The sequence below is a fragment of the Neofelis nebulosa genome, chromosome 8, assembly GCF_028018385.1.
Source record: "Neofelis nebulosa isolate mNeoNeb1 chromosome 8, mNeoNeb1.pri, whole genome shotgun sequence".
NCBI lineage: Eukaryota > Metazoa > Chordata > Mammalia > Carnivora > Felidae > Neofelis > Neofelis nebulosa.
The window spans coordinates 7,773,283-7,788,076 of NC_080789.1; the positions used below are offsets into that span (position 1 = coordinate 7,773,283).

Sequence of the window (14,794 nt, forward strand, 5' to 3'; positions counted from 1 at the left end):
TTACTCATTCATCCAATATATTTTTATTATTTTTTTAAACATGCCATCCTTTTTTTTGTTGTTGTTAATGTTGTATTTTATTTTTGAGAGAGAGGGAGCAAGCAGGGGAGGGGCAGAGAGAGAGGCAGACACAGAATCCCAAGCAGGCTCCAGGCTCTGAGCTGTCAGCACAGAGCCCCACGCAGGGCTCCAACCCACAAACTGTGAGATCATGACCTGAGCTGAAGTCAGCCGCTTAACCAACTGAGACACCCAGGTGCCCCCATCTTCTTTTTTTTAAATGTTTGTTTATTTTTTGAGAGAGAGAGAGAGAGAGAGAGAGAGAGAGAGAGAGAAAGAGAATCCTCAGCAGGCTCCATGATTTTAGCACAGAGCCCGACTTGGAGCTTGAACTCACGAACCATGAGATCATGATCTGAGCTGAGATCAAGAGTCGGCCACTTAACCAACTGAGCCACACACATGCCCCGACAGTATATTCACGTTTATTGTGTAGTATTCCATTGTATCAGTTTATTTATCCATTTACCTATTGATGGACAATTGAATGGTTTCCAGGTTTGGCTATTTATTTTCTTAAATAAATACCAGAGGTAGAGTTGCTGGGTCAGAAGAAAAGTATATGATTGACTTTGTAAGAAATGGCCAGGGGCACCTGGCTTTCTCAGTTGGTGGAGCATGTGACTCTTGATCTTGGAATTGTGAGTTCAAGCCCCACGTTGGGTGTAGAGATTACTTAAAAATAAAATCTTAAGGGGCACCTGGGTGTCTCAGTCAGTTAATTGTCTGACTCTGATTTCAGCTCAGGTCATGGTCTCATAGTTTGTGAGTTCGAGTTCTACATCAGGCCAGTATATTGGAATTCTCTCTCTCTTCCTCTTTCTCTGGCTGTGCTCTCCCTGTACTAGCTCTCGCTCAAAATAAATAAACTTAAAAAAAAAAAAAAGATAAAAAATAAAATCTTAAAAAAGCAAAGCAAGAAATGGCCAAGTTTTTTCAGGATGGTTTTACTCTGTTCCAGCATGGTATGAGAGTTTCCATTGCTTTATTTTCTTTATGTTCTTTTCTAGAATTTCATCCAGTGTTTAGTCTTTTGCATCTGGCTTTTTCCACTTAGCATAACGATTTTGAGATTTGGTCATGTCATGTTTATCAGTAGTTTGTTTTTAACCTGCCCTACCTCTACCCCTCAGTAGTGTGTTTCTTTTTCTTTCTTTCTTCTTTTGTTTTTTTTAAGTTTATTTATTTTGATAGAGAGAGAGTGCACACCCGAGCAGGGGAGGGGCGGGGAGAGAGAGAGAGAGAGAGAGAGAGAGAGAGAGAGAGAGAGAGAGAGAGAATGAATGAATGAATGAATGAATATCCCCAGCAGGCTCTGTGCTGTCAGTGCATAGCCCAACTCTGGGCTCAAACTCACGAACCATGAGATCATGACCTGAGCCGAAATCAAGAGTCAGATGCTTAACTGACTGAGCCACCCAGCTGCTCCAGTAATGTACCATGTGCCTATGTCACAGATTGGTTATACACTCACCATTTGTTGGGCTATTTCCATGGTTTGGCTGTTATCAATAAAGCACATGAAGGTCTTTGTGCCAACATGGAATTTTTTTTTTTTCCTCTTGGGTAAATACAAGTGGGACTGCTGAGTGGTGTGTTAGGTACATTTTAGCTTTAGAAGAAACTGCCAAAGTGTTTATGCCATTTTGCACTCCCACCAGCAGCGGGTGGGGGTTCCCGTTCTCCGTGTCCTTGACAAAAACGTGGTCTTGTCAGTCTTTTTTATGTCAGCCACTCTAATAGGTATGTAGTGAGACCTCACAGTGGTTTTGATCTGCATTTTCATAATGTTAACCTTAAAAATAAAGCAGTTGGGGCGCCTGGGTGGCTCAGTCGGTTAAGCGGCCGACTTCGGCTCAGGTCATGATCTCGCGGTCCGTGAGTTCAAGCCCCGCGTCGGGCTCTGTGCTGACAGCTCAGAGCCTGGAGCCTGTTTCAGATTCTGTGTCTCCCTCTCTCTGACCCTCCCCCGTTCATGCTCTCTCTCTGTCTCAAAAATAAATTAAAAAACGTTAAAAAAAAAAAAAAGCAGTTATTTTCCCAGTGAAAATGGGTTTATTCAGGAATGGAGAGTCTTGCAATCTGGAACATGCAAGCTAGAGCAAAACCGTAGGCACATCCACCAAACAAAGGAGAGGAATGTTATTTTCTGGAGAAGGAGGTGGTTTGAAGGGGCTGTTTTGAATGAAAGTCCATTGGAGACAACAGTTTATCATTGGCTGAGTCGAAAGGGTAGTTGATTTCTTGTAGGAGACGCAATGTGCATCTTTTCCTGTTGGGGCCTGCAATTGACAGTTCTTTCCTGTTGACATTCTTTTGTTGGGTCTGTAATTGACAATTTTTCCTGTAATTGATTTTGAGTGGTAGGTTCTTCTAGCCTCCCCTCCTAGCCTCCAAGACTACTGTAGTGAGATTTCTCTATTAATTTTTGCAATAATTACTAATGATGTTTAGTATCTTTTTTTTTTTTTTTTCCTGTTTTTACTTTTATTTGCATGTATTTCATGCAGAATTTACTCCCAGGCCATAAGTTTTTGTTTCTTCAGTTTCTTCTGGGATATCTTTTTCTTCTGTGCAACCTCCTCTTCTGGTTTAGGAACAATCTGCTCTTTTTCAGTAAGGATCATCTCAATGTGGCAGGGAGAGCTCATGTATAGGTTAATCCGACCATGAGCCCTGTAAGTTCTAAGCCACATTTTGGGGGCTCTGTTCACCTGGATGTGCTCAATGACCAGAGAATCTACATCTAAACCCTTTAAGTTCAGCATTACTTTCTGCATTTTTAAGCATGTGCAGTAAAAATTCAGCACTCTTTTTGGGCCACCGACCCTGTGTCCAGCCCCACTGTTTGTCCTGGGCCCACCTACCAGCTCCACCATTGTAGCGTCGGAATGGCACACATTGCTTCTGCAAAGTGACATCTTTCAGATACTTGGTGGCTTTTTAGATATGCATACTCTTGATGGCCTGGGCAGTTTCCCGTGTGTTCTTAAAGTGAACACGAAGATTTGAACTTCTTTATTTGCATGATTTTGTCGGGTTTTCCGGGTCAAGTGAATAGCGAACCATTTTTAGAGATCACCTCAGGCCGCTTATGGGAAGAGGCTAATGATGTTTAGTATCTTTTAATGTGGTCATTAGCCAGTTTTATACCTTCATTTGTGAAATGTCCACAACTTTTGCCCATTTTTATAAATTGGATTGAAAAAAAAATTGGGGTGGTCTTTTTTTTTTCTTAATTGAGTTTTAGGAGTTTTTAAAAAATATAACCTGATTGTAAGTCCTTTGTCATCATGAGTATCTTCTCACAATCTAAGACTTACCTTTTCAGTTTTTGATGTGCAGAAAATTTTAATTACAAATTTTTTTTTTTAGTTTATTTTTGAGACAGGGAGAAAGCACGAGCTGGGGAGGGGCAGAGAGAGAGGGAGACAGGAACTGAAGCAGGCTCCATGCTGATAGCAGAGATCCCGATGTGGGGCTTAACCCACAAGCAATGAGGTCATGACCTGATCCAAAGTCAGACGCTCAGCCAACTGAGCCACCCAGATGCTTCGGAAAAATTTAATTTTGATGAAGTCCAATTTATCAGCCTTTTTTTTTTTTTCCACCTTTTTCTTTTATGATTAGTGTTTTTGTGTTCTAAGACATTGTTGGCCATTCTAAGGTTGCAAAGATTTTCTCCTGTGTTGTCTTCTAGAAATTGTATGGTTTTAGATATTACATTTAGATATATGACCCATCCCAAAATAATTTTTATATTTGGTGTAAGGTAGGGATCAAGATTAATTCTTCATAATGTGTATATCCAGTTGTTCCAACAATACATATTGAAAAGAATGTTCTTTATTCATAGAATTAATTTGATGCTTTTATTGAAAATCAATTGATTGTATATGTGAGAATTTTCGACCTTTTTGTTCCATTGTTTAACTTTACGTCAATACTATACTGTCTTGAGTATTTACTTTGTGTCCTGCCACTTTGTTAACCTCATCTATCCCAGTAGCTTTTTTGTATATTCTTTAGGATTTCCTATTTACACAATCATGTAGTCTACAAATAAAGACAGCTTTACTTATTTATATCCAATCTTTATGCCTTTTATTTCTTTTCTTACATTATATAGACTGAGACCATCGCTACAATGTTGACTAGACTGTGTTTAGAGTGGACATCTTTGCATTGTTTTTAATCTTAGGGGGAGAGCACTGACTGTTTCACCAATTAGTATGATGTTGTTACTATAGATTCTTCATAGATGCTCTTTATTAGTTTGAAGTAATCACCTACCATTTTTACTTTGTGAGGAGTTTGATCTTGAATAAGTTTTATCTTAAAGTCTGTCAAATACTTTTCTGTATTTATTGAAATGGTATCTGATTTTTCTCATTTATTACATTAATATGGTGGAGTACATTGATTTTCCTTTCCTTTCTTTTTTTTTTTTTTTTTTTTTTTAGATTTTATTTTTACATAATATCTACACCCAATGTGGGACTCAAACTCACAACCGTGAGATCAAGAGTTGCACGCTCTACCAACTGAACCAGCCAGGTGCCCGTGATTTTTCAAATGTTGAACCAACCTTGTATTACTAGTATAAACTCCACTTGGATATGACTATCATTTTTATATATTGCTGGATTTAATTTGCTAATATTTTGTTTTACGACTTGGTAGTGATATTTTTCAATTTGTGAATTTTTTGGTCTAAGTTCATGAATGATATTATCTGCAATTTCCTTTTACACAGTAGCAGACTTTGGTATCAGAGTTATGCTGCCTCATAAGACAAGCTGGGAAGTATTCCCTTCTCTTCCTCTTTCTGAAGGAGTTTGTATAAGTACATTCACACTGTTGTGCTACCATCACCACCATCCATCTCCAGAATTTTTCGTCTTCCCAAACTGAAACTTTGTACTCATTAAACACTAACACTCAATAGAATAGGGAGCTCGGGGCGCCTGGGTGGCTCAGTCAGTTAAGTGTCCCGACTTCGACTCAAGTCATGATCTTGAGGTTTGTGAGTTCCAGCCCTGCATCGGGCTCTGTGCTGACAGCTTGGAGCTTGGAGCCTGGAGCCTACTTTGGATTTTGTGTCTCCCTCTCTCTCTGCCCCTCCCCTACTCTCCTTCTGTCTCTTTCTCTCTCAAAAATTGATAAATAAATGTTAAAACATATTAAAAAAAATAGAGAGCTCAAATGATTTTCAACAAGGGTGCTAAGACCATTTAATGGGGAAAGGAGTCATTTCAACAAGTAGCCCTGGGGAGCACCTGGGTGGCTCAGTCAGTTGAGCATCTGACTTTGGCTCAGATCATGATCTCACAGTTTGTGGGTTCGAGCCCCACATCTGGTTTTGTGCTGACAGTGCGGAGCCTGCTTTGGGTTCTCTGTCTCCCTCTTTCTCTGTCCCTACCCCACTCACTCACTCTCTCAAAAATAAATAAACATTAAAAATTTTTTTGAAGAAGGGGTACCTGGGTAGCTCAGTAGGTTAAGCATCTGACTTTGGCTCAGGTCATGATTTCACGGTTTGTGAGCTTGAGTCCCACTTCAGGTGAGCCCTACTTCTCTCTCTCCCTCTCTCTCTCTCTCTCTCTCTGCCCCTCATGGGATTCAATCTCCCTCTCCCTCTCTCTCTGCCCCTTGCTCACTTGTGCTCTTTCTCACTCAAAAAATTTAAAAAAATAAAATGTAAAAACACTACAGCAAGTAGTCCTGGGAAAACTAGATTATTCACATGTAAAAGAATTGCCTTATATGATGTACAAAATTTAACACAAAATGGATCAAAGACTTAAGAGACCCAAGAGACTGAACTTTAGAGACCTGTGAGCTAGGGGCACCTGGGTGGTGCAGTTGGTTGTGTCCAACTCTTGATTTTGGCTCAGGTCATGATCTCATGGTCTGTGGGTTCAAGCCCCGCGTTGGGTGTGTGCTCTTGGGATTCTCTCACTCTCTCTCTGTCTCTCCCCTGCTCTCCCTCTCTCTCAAAATAAATAAACACTAAAAAAAAAAAAAAAGACCTAAGAGCTAAAACTATAAAACTCGTAGAAGGAAACATAGGGAAAAGCCTCAGAACAGTATATTTGTCAGTGATTTTTTTGACTCTGACACTAAAAGCACAGGAAACAATAGTAAAAATTGATCAATTGGACTATATAAAAATCAAGAATTTCTGTTTATCAAAGGACACAATCAACAGTGAAAAGGCAGGCAGCCCACATGGGCACTTGGCTGGCTTAGTCGGTAGGGCATGTGGCTCTTAATCTCGAGGCTGTGAGTTTGAGCCCCATGTTGGGTGTAGAGTTTACTTAAGAAAAAATGGGAGAAAATATTTTCAAATCCTGTATCTGATAAAGGGTTAACAACCAGTATATATAAAGAACTTGTAGGGGCGCCTGGGTGGCTTGGTCGGTTGAGCGTCCGACTTCAGCTCAGGTCCGTGAATTCGAGCCCCGCATCGGGCTCTGTGCTGACGGCTCAGAGCCTGGAGCCTGTTTCAGATTCTGTGTCTCCCTCTCTCTCTGCCCCTCCCCTGTTCATGCTCTGTCTATCTCTGTCTCAAAAATAAATAAACGTTAAAAAAAAAATTAAAAAAAAAAAAACTTGTACACTCAAATGAAACAAAACCCAAATAACCCAATTGAAAAATGGGCAAAGTACTTGAATAGCTATTTCTCCAAAGAAGATATACAGATGGCCAACAAGCACGTGAAAAGATGCTCAACATCACTCGTCATCACTCAGGGAAATGCGAGTCAGAACCACAACAGAAAATAACAAGTGTTGACAAGGATATGGAGAAATTGGAGTCCTTTTGTATTGCTGCTGGGAATGCAAAAAATTATGCAGCTGCTGCAGAAAACGGTATGGTGGTTCCTCAAAAAACTAAAAATGGAAAAAATCCAATTCTACTTCTAAGTATATATCCAGGAGAATTGAAAGCAGGGTTGTGAAGATATGTATACGTATGTATACACATCCATGTGTGTGTGTGTATATATATATTATATATAATATATATATTATATATAATATATATATTAAAAATGTTTTTATTTATTTTTGAAACAGAGACAGAGCATGGGCAGGGGAGGGGCAGAGAGAGAGGGAGACATAGAATCTGAAGCAGGCTCCAGGCTCTGAGCTGTTGGCACAGAGCCTGACACGGGGCTCGAACTCATGGAGTGTGAGATCATGACCTGAGCTGAAGTCAGATGCTTAACCGACTGAGCCACCCAGGCGCCCCTATATTTATATATATTTTTAAGAACTTATTTTTGTGGGGTACCTGGGTGACTCAGTCCATTAAGTGTCTGACTTTTGATTTTGGCTCAGGTCATGATCTCACGGTTTGTTAGATCGAGCCCTGTGTTAGGCTCTGTGCTGACAGTGTGGAACCTGCTTGGGATTCTCTCTCTCCTTCTCTTTTTGCCCCTCCCCTGCTTGCTCTCAAAATAAATAAACTATAAAACAAAATTATTTTTGAGTAATCTCTACACCCTGTGTGGTGCTCGGACTCACAATCCTGAGATCAAGAATTGCACACTCTTTTGTGTGTGTGCGTGTGTGTGCGTGTGTGTGTGTGTGTGTGTGTGTGTGTGTGTGTAGAGAGAGAAAGCAACAGAGCACAAGCGGGGAGAGGCAGAAAGGGAGACACAGAATGAGAAGCAGGCTCCAGGTTCTGAGCTGCCAGCACAGAGCCCAACCTGGGGCTCAAGCTCACAAACTGTGAGGTCATGACCTGAGCCAAAGTCAGGCGTTTAACCCACTGAGCCACCCAGGTGCCCCGCACACTCTTCCAACTGAGCCATCCAGGTGCCCCTTGATGAGAGATTTATACACCCATATTTATAGCAGCATTATTCTCAGTAGCCCAAAGCAGAAACACCCAAATGTCCATTGACAGATGAATAAATTAAAGAATATGTGTATATAATGTGTCTGTATATATAACATTCCCACATGTGTATATATACACGTTTATATATGTCTATCATACATATCTTACATATATATGTAAATGTGTGTGTGTGTATATATGCAGAAGAATATTATTCAGCCTTAAAAAGGAAGGAAATTTTAACACATGCTACACTATGCATTAATCTTGAGGACATTTTACTAAATAAGCCGGTCAGGAAAAGACAAACTGTGTTATTCCATTTATATGTGGTACCTGGAGTAGTCAACACATAGAGACAGAAATTAGGCTGTTGCCAGGGGCTGGTGGGAGGGGGGACGGGTTCGGGTTTAGTGGGTACAGAGTTGCAGATCTGCAGGATGAAATAAGTCCTGGGCATGGTTGCAAGATGATATGAATCTATCTTTTTTTTTTTTTTTTTTTTAATTTTTTTTTTTTTTCAACGTTTTTTATTTATTTTTGGGACAGAGAGAGACATAGCATGAACGGGGGAGGGGCAGAGAGAGAGGGAGACACAGAACCGGAAACAGGCTCCAGGCTCCGAGCCATCAGCCTAGAGCCTGACGCGGGGCTCGAACTCACGGACCGCGAGATCGTGACCTGGCTGAAGTCGGACGCTTAACCGACTGCGCCACCCAGGCGCCCCGATATGAATCTATCTAACACGACTGAACTACCCACGTGAAAATGGTTAAATGTTTAATTTTACCATATCCTGCCATGATTAAAAAAAATCTTTGGGAGAGAAAAAACACTAATTTCAGTTTCCTGTTTTTGATGATTATCAACAGTGCTGCTACAAACATTCTTGTACAGGTTTTATGTGAACGGAAGTTGTTCTCTCTCTAGGATAAATATCTAGGAGTATGATTGCTGAGTTATAAGGTGAGTAAGGGTATGTTTAACTCTATTTTTTTTGCCCCCCAACTCTGTTTTTTAATTTAAATTTTATTTTTTTTTAAGAGAGAGAGAGCAGGGGAGAGGGACAGAGAGAGAAAGAGAGAGAGAAAGAATCCCAAGCAGCCTCCCTGCTCAGTGTGGAGCCCAAAGGAGGGCTGCATCCCACGACCCTGGTATCATGACCTGAGCCGAAATCAGGATTCCGATGCTCAACTGATTGAGTCACCCAGGAGCCCTATTTTTATTTATTTTAATTTATTATTAAAAAAAAATTTTTTTTAACGTTTATTTATTTTTGAGACAGAGAGAGACAGAGCATGAATGGGGGAGGGTCAGAGGGAGGGAGACACAGAATCCGAAACAGGCTCCAGGCTCTGAGCTGTCAGCACAGAGCCCGACGCGGGGCTTGAACTCACGGACTGTGAGATCATGACCTGAGCCGAAGTCGGCCGCTTAACCGACTGAGCCACCCAGGCGCCCCTTAATTTTATTATTATTATTTTTAAAATATGTGCTGTATTTTCTTTCTTTTTTTTAAAGTCTATTTCTTTATTTTGAGAGAGTGAATATGTGTAGGAGGGGCAGAGAGAGAGGGAGAGAGAGAGAGAGACAGAGAGAGAGAATCCCAAGCAGGCTCTGCACTGTCAGTGCCAGGTGCCTGATGCAGAGCTCAAACTCCCGAACTGTGAGATCATGACCTGAGCCATGATCGAGGGTTAGACGCTTAACCAACTGAGCTGCCCAGGTGCCCCTATTTTTTATTTTTTTTAAGTAGACTTCATGCTCAGTGTATGGAGCTCAACCGTCAACTCTGAGATCAAAAACTGAGCTGAGATCAAGAGTTGGACGCTTAACTGACTGAGCCACCGGGGCTCCTTGGGTATGTTTAACTTTATAAGAAACTGCCAAACTGTTTCACAGTGGTTGTACATTTGCATCCCCTAAGCATGAAAGTCCCTCATTCACATTCTCACCAGGACCCTATGGCCAGGGTCCCCTGCCCCCTCCATTCTAATAGGTGTGTTGTGATATCTCACTGTGGTTTTAATTTTCATTTCCCTAATGTCTAATAATGAGTCTCTTTTCCCCATGTTTATTTGCCATTTGTATGTCTTTTTTTGGCAAAGTGTCCAGATCTTTTGCTCATTTTGAAAAATTGGGTTTGGTTTGTCTTGTTGAGTTTTGAGATAGAAGTCCTTTATATGTTTTGGATACTAGGTTTGTTTTTTTTTTTAAATTGAGATATAATTGACATAGAACATTATACGTTCAACATAATGTGTACAACAGAATGATTTGATATAATTTATATATGGTGAAATAGTGAGAAATCATCACAATAAGTTGAGTTAATGTTCATTACCACACATAGTTACAATTGTTTTTCTTGCGATAAGAATTTTTAAGGTCTACAGTCTTAGCAATTTTTAAATAGGCAATATATTATTATTTTTTAATTTTTATTATTTAAAGTTTTTATTTAAGTAATCTCTGTGCCCACCGTGGGGCTTGAACTCATGACCCCAAGATCCAGATCAAGAGTCGCACGCTCTTCCAACTGAGCCAGCCAGGCGCCCCTTCAATACAGTATTATTAACTATAGTCCCCATGCTATGTGTTACATCCCCAGGACTTTAAAACGTTATAACTGGAAGTTTGTACCTTCTGACCCCCGTTACTCATTTTGCCTACACCCCCACCAACTCTATTAACCACCACTTTATTCTCTGTATCTGTGAGTTCAAGGTTTTTGTTTGTTTTTTTTTAGGTTCCACACATAAGTGAGATCATATGGTATTTATCTTTTCCTATCTGACCTATTGCACATAGTATAAGGCCCTCAAGTTCTATCCAGGTTGTTGCAAATGGCAGGACTTCCTACTTTTTTATGGCTGAGTAAAATTCCATTGTGTGTGTGTATGCGTGTAGGTATGTATATGGGTGGCTCAGTCGGTTGAGTGACTCTTAATGTCAGCTCAGGTCATGAGCTCACAGTTGGTGAAATTGAGCCCTGAGACGGGCTCTGTGCTGATAGCACGGAGCCTGCATGGGATCCTGTCTCTCCCTCTCTCCCTCTCTCTCTCTGCCCCTCCCCCGCTTGCTTGTGTGCTCTCTCACTCAAAATAAAGTGGAATTGCTGGGTCATATGACAGTTCTATTTTTAGTTATTTCATAAAGTTTCCCAGAGTGGTGGTACCAGTTTACATTCCCACCCACAGGACACAAAAGTGGTCTTCTTCCTCCACATCCTCACGAATACTTGTTATTTCTTGTCTTTTTGATGGTAGCTATTCTAAAAGGTGTGAGGGGATATCTCATTGTGGTTTTGACTTGCCATCTGTATGTATTTTTTGGGAAAATGTCTGTTTAGATGCTTTGCCCGTTTTTATTCGGATTTTTAAAAATGTAGTTGTATGAGTTGTTTATCTATTTTGGATAATAACCCCTTATTGGACATAGGATTTGCAAATAATTTCTTCCATTTAGTAGGTTGCTTTTAAAAAAAGTTTTTTGGGGGCACCTGGGTGGTTCAGTTGGTTAAACATCTGACTTTGGTTCAGGTCATGATCTCACGGTTCACGGGTTCGAGCCCCGCGTCAGGCTCTGTGCTGACAGTTCAGAGCCTGGAGCCTTCTTTGGATTCTGTCTCCCTCTCTGTCTGCCCTTCCCCCACTCACTCTGTCTCTCTCTTTCTCAAAAATAAACATTAAAACATTAAAAAAATTTTTTAAATACCTATTTATTTATTTCCAGAGAGAGCCAGGGAGGGGCAGAGAGAGAGGGAGAGAGAGAATCCCAAGTCGGCTCCACACTTAGTGTGGAGCCCGATGCGGGGCTTGATCTCACGAACCACAAGATCATGACCTGAGCCAAAGTCAAGAGTCAGCCACTTAACTAAGCTACCCAGGCGCCCCTGCTTTTTTAAAGTAAATCCTATGCCCAACGTGGGGCCCAAACTTAAGACCCCAAGATCCAGCCTCACGTGTTCTACCAAGTAGGCCAGCCAGTTGCCCCATAAGTTGCTTTTTCATTTTGTTGATGATTTCCTTTGCTGTGCAGAAACTTTTCACTTGGATGTAGTACATTTATTTACTTTTTAAAAAATATTTATTTATTTTTGAGAGCATGCGAGTGAGCAGGGGAGGAGCAGAGACAGAGGGAGACAGAGGATCCAAAGTAGGCTTTGCACTGACAGCACAGAGCCCAGTGTGGGGCTTGAACCCATGAACTGCAAGATCATGACCTGAACTAAAGTCGGACGCTTAACTGACTGAGCCACCCAGGTGCTCCAAGTTTACTTTTGTTTTTGTTGCCTTTAATTTCTTGGATACCAGTTTTTGTTATAAATGTCATTTCCAGATATTTTCTCCCAGTCTGTGGTTTGTCTTTTTATTCTTTTTGCAAAGTGAAATCTTGATTAAGTCCGCTTTATCATTGTTTTGAGGCCCGGTATAGAGTCCTATGTAAGAGCTCTTTGACTGACCCATGTTTAGTTTTGTTTCTGTCCTATGTTTAGTTTTATTTATTTCTTAATTTTTTAAAACGTTTATTCATTTTTTGAGAGACAGAGCATGAGCAAGGGAGGGGCAGAGAGAGAGGGAGATACAGAATCGGAAGCAGCCTCCAGGCTCTGAGCTGTCAGCAGCGAGCCCGATGAGGAGCTCGAACTCACGAGCTGTGAGATCATGACCTGAGCTGAAATTGGACACTTAACTGACTGAACCACCCAGGTGCCCCTATAGTTTTATTTTTTGCATTTACGTCTATGATCCACTTTGAGTTAATTCTTGTGGTTGATGTGAGGTGTAGGTTGAGGTTGTTTGCATGTGGGTATCCAGATAGTTCAGTACAACTTGTTGAAAAAAAGTATACTTTGTCCTCTGAGTTACCCTTTGTGAAAAATCAATTGACCATATTTGTGTGGATCTATTTCTGGACTCTCTGTTCTGTTCCTTTGATCTGTGTGTCTGTTCTTTCTCCAGAAGCATGCCGTCTTGATTACTGAAGCTTTATAGTAAGTCTTAACATCAGGTGGCATTAGTTCTGACATTTTGTTTTTCTCTTTCAAAATTGTTGGCTCCTCTAGTTCCACATATAATTTAAATCTTTAAAAATTTTTTTTAATGTTTATTTTTTGAGAGAGAGGCAGAGTGTGAGCAGGGGAGGGGCAGAGATAGAGGGAGGGAGACACAGAATCCGAAGCAGGCTCCAGGCTCAGCTGTCAGCACAGAGCCCGATGTGGGGCTCGAACTCACAGACCGCAAGATCATGACCTTAGCTGAAGTCGGATGCTCAACCGACTGAGCCACCCACGCTGCTTTTTTTTTTTTTTTCTTTTTCTTTTTTTAGTGTTTACTTTCCACATATACTTTAGAATCAGCTTGTCTGTATCTACGGAAAGCAGTGCTGGAATAATCATTGGGAGTGTGTTCAATCCACAGATCAGTTTGGAGTGAATTGACACCATTACTGCGCTGCGTCTTCCAATCCGTAAGCATGACATCTCTCTCCATTTGTTTAGGTTTTCTTTGATTTCTCTCACTGATGTTTTGTACTGGTGGCGCAGAGATCCTGCACACAGTTTATTAGATTTATATCTAGATCTTTCTCCTCTTCCCCCTCCTCCTCCTCTTTCTTTTGGAGATGTTATAAATGGTACTAGAAAAGATATTGTAGCTGTAAGATTGACTGCCACTTGAACTAACGTAACGATGTGTATTAATTATACTTTAATAAGGAAATAGTTTGATTGCCAGTTCCAGTATGGGTCTGTGTGCCTGTTTCTGTTGCCTGGCAGTCCTTTGCGGAGTGGATCACATTTTCCGATTTTTTGTATGTCTCTTTAATTATTTAATTACATTTATTTAATTTTACATTTACATTTACATTTAATTACATTTATTTATGTATTTAATTATCTACTGGTCATTACGGATGACAGGTCATAGTGACTCCGGATGGGTGGTTGAATTCCTGGCGGGCCACTTTGATCTTGTGGCTTGTTTTTAGGGTTGACTGGGGCAGCCTATCATAGTTTTACCTTTAACGGCAGGATCAATCCCTTAGTCCTTGAGATGTTTTTACCCCTCCAGTGCAGCTCTTTTGGGGTGTCAGTAGAAAGCCAAGGTGTTTACTGAGCTGGCAGGGCTCACACTCCAAACTGGTGTTCCCCTGCAGGGGGTGACTGCTAAAACCTCTGTTTGGCCTTCCAGCCTCCCCCTGGGCATCTGGGGGTCTCACCAGCGAGTGTGTCGGGGCTCAGGAGTCACCCCGTGGCTGGAAGGGAGCCATTCCCAGACTCTGGGGCTCCTTCTGTGGCTCCCTCCTCCCAGCAGGGCATCCCCAGAGCTTGGTTGCCTTCCCCATCCCTTCTACCATTTTTTTATCATCCCCTGAAAACCTCTTTCCTGGGACGGACTCAAGAGACGCTTAAGCGGTAATACCGTAGCAGTGGAGACGCAGATACACGATTTCTTCCGTGACCTTGTTCTGCAGCGAGCGGGCCACAGCGGTCGGATGTGTGCGGCTAGCTCCGTTCCCGTTCTTCTCCGACGGACGCCGCCCGCAGCAAGTCCGACTGATCTGTGGGCTTCCTCCTGCTTCCTGAGCTCTGTTTCTCCCCCATGGTCTTCTATTCCAGGCCAGCTTACTATCCCAGCACTCAGCAGGAGGAGTTGAGTTCACATCCCCCAAACTGATTTTCTCCCCAGGGGAGCATTAGTGTACCTCCTTGTTCATGTAATAACTTTGCCTACAGAGGCACAGATTAAAATCCCATCTGCTCTAAACCCGAGAGGGCCGTGTGCCTCCGTCGTCCCTAAGCATGTGCTTTATGTGGTCCTCGCGTGTGCACAATCCCCGTCGCCAGCAGAGCGATGCCTCCGCCAGCTAGGGCCCTCC

At 41.6% G+C, this 14,794-nt stretch overlaps 1 long non-coding RNA gene and 1 pseudogene across 4 annotated transcripts in view; one reads left to right on the plus strand and one right to left on the minus strand.

The window, feature by feature from the left end:
* The window catches only part of LOC131518806 (uncharacterized), a 48,753-nt gene that overhangs the window by 16,850 nt on the left and 17,109 nt on the right, over positions 1-14,794 (plus strand). For all 4 annotated transcript variants that reach the window (XR_009265288.1, XR_009265287.1, XR_009265290.1 and 1 more), the window contains 2 exons: positions 8,785-8,878; positions 13,336-13,384. This is a non-coding gene — a long non-coding RNA (uncharacterized LOC131518806). The remainder of the gene's footprint in view (positions 1-8,784; positions 8,879-13,335; positions 13,385-14,794) is intronic.
* On the minus strand, positions 2,510-3,129 carry LOC131518801 (large ribosomal subunit protein uL22-like; annotated as a pseudogene).